Source organism: Protobothrops mucrosquamatus, unplaced genomic scaffold (assembly GCF_001527695.2).
Source record: "Protobothrops mucrosquamatus isolate PMUCROS unplaced genomic scaffold, P.Mucros_1.0 scaffold_47, whole genome shotgun sequence".
Lineage (NCBI taxonomy): Eukaryota > Metazoa > Chordata > Lepidosauria > Squamata > Viperidae > Protobothrops > Protobothrops mucrosquamatus.
Window position 1 is genome coordinate 71,065 of NW_015386123.1, and position 2,322 is coordinate 73,386.

Sequence of the window (2,322 nt, forward strand, 5' to 3'; positions counted from 1 at the left end):
TGACGTGGTTTTAATGCATTCTGTTTTAGGCCTATTTAGAATTAAAGCCAAATTTTGGCCACGGGTTTGTTTCCAGGTAAGCGTGGAGAAAATCACCCCAATCAGTATAAAAATGCTGATTTAAGAAACTTGGGAGGGAGAGAGAGAGACTTAATATACAGTATGTCACTCCCAAATATCCACGGTGAATATGATTACTGTTGTCTGTAAACTTAAGAGTCTCCAAGCGTATTTACTAAAAAACTTATCGTCCTTATTTCACGTGTTCTTCTTCCAAGAAGGAATTTGTCTTATTTTTCCCATGAGGGAAGGGTGGAAATCTAAGGAATGGGAAGCAAGGACTGGACCAAGAGAATGAAGTTATCTTTGAGACTCGGATCCAAATGGGATCTCTTTCATTCTTCTTTAACCATTTAACAGTAAAGGAGAGGGAATCCAGATGCAGAAGTCATTAAGTCACTTTAAAGCATTTATTTCTCAGCTCATGTATCCCAAAGGTGCTTTTTCAAAAGGTAACTGGACTTTTGTTTTTCCTTCAAGATGTTTTGCTTCTCATCCAAGAAGCTTCTTCAGTTCAAGCTTCTTGAATTAGAATGGAATGGAATGGAATAGAATAGAATAGAATAGAATAGAATAGAATAGAATAGAATAGAATAGAATAGAATAGAATAGAATAGAATAGAATAGAATAGAATAGAATAGAATAGAAAATATGGAATGGAGAATAGAATAGAATAGAATAGAATAGAATAGAATAGAATAGAATAGAATAGAATAGAAAAAAGAAAATATAGAATGGAATGGAATGGAATGGAATAGAATAGAATAACAAATTATGAAATAGAATTGATTAGAGAAAGAATAGAACAGAATAGAATAGAATAGAATAGAATAGAAAATAGAAAAGAACAGAGTAAAGTAGAATATAGAATAGAAAATAGAACAGAACAGAACAGAAAATCAATCAATCAGAATAGAATCTGGAAGGGACCTTGGAGGTCTTCTAGTCCAGCTCAAGCAGGAGAACCTATACCATCTCAGACAAGTGACTGTCTAGCCTCTTCTTAAAGATCTCCAGGGATGGAGCGCCCACGATTTCTGAAGGCAACTTCTCTTCCACTGGTTAATTGTCCTCATTGTCAGGAAGTTTCTCCTTAATTCCACGTTGCTTCTCTCTTTGGTCAGTTTCCATCCATCGTTTCTTGTCTTGCCTTCTGGTGCTTTGGAAAATAAAACTGAAATAAGTTCAAAGTCCAGCTGATTTTTGAAAAATCACCTTTGGGACGACCATGGTCCTGGATGACTGAGAATCTCCATAGACTCTCAGCTCAAGAAACAATGGTTGGAAGCTGGTCAAAGAGAGAAGCAACCTGGAATTAAGGAGAAACTTCCTGACAGTGAGGACAATTAACCAGTGGCCTCCAGAAATCGTGGGTGCTCCATCACTGGAGGTCTTCAAGAAGAGACAGGACAGTCACTTGTCTGAGATGGTATAGATTCTCCTGCTTGAGCAGGGGGCTGGACTAGAAGACCTCCAAGGTCCCTTCCAGCTCTATGCTATTCTACTATTCTCATATAGTAGATCTGAGAATAAATTAGCATGACACCACTTCTATCAAGTCTCAGTTCCTCGCACCAATGACAAGGTAGCTATTAAGCAATAACCTGCCCTCACAAAGACTTTTTTAATCCAGCTGGACAAGCTATCTTTCTTTTGGAAATTACAAGGGATGGGGAAAAACAAGCCATTAAGTGGCTGCTCCAGACTGAGGTGAAAACATTTCCCTGGAAAACCCCCCCCCACAAAAAAAAGGTGAAAAAACGTATCATTCAGATGTCTCTAGACCAGGGGTCTTCAAACTTGGCCCTTTGATGACTTGTGGACATCAACTCCCAGAATCCCTCAGCCAGGCACGTTGGCTGAGGAATTCTGGGAGTTGAAGTCCACTCCTCTTAAAGTCTGTATCAGGGGTCTTCAAACGTGGCCCTTTGATGACTGGTGGACTTCAGCTCCCAGAATCCCTCAGCCAGGCATGCATTCCTGGCTGAGGAATTCTGGGAGTTGAAGTCCACCAGTCATCAAAGGGCCACGTTTGAAGACCCCTGGTCTGGATCCAAGCCCACAGTTTCATCAAAATGGCCGACTGAGGAATTCTGGGAGTTGAAGTCCACCGGTCATAAAAGGGCCAAGTTTGAAGGCCCCTGGTCTGGATCCAAGTCCGCAGATTCATCAAAATGGCCGACTGAGGAATTCTGGGAGTTGAAGTCCACCAGTCATCAAAGAGCCAAGTTTGAAGACTCCTGGTCTGGATCCAAGCCCGC

The 2,322-nt window shown here is 40.7% G+C and overlaps 1 protein-coding gene across 1 annotated transcript in view; it reads right to left on the bottom strand.

The window, feature by feature from the left end:
* The window catches only part of LOC107283312 (mothers against decapentaplegic homolog 2), a gene marked incomplete at its 5' end in the record, with an annotated part of 30,641 nt that overhangs the window by 26,701 nt on the left and 1,618 nt on the right, over positions 1–2,322 (bottom strand). The gene's annotated exons all lie outside the window — the stretch shown is intronic.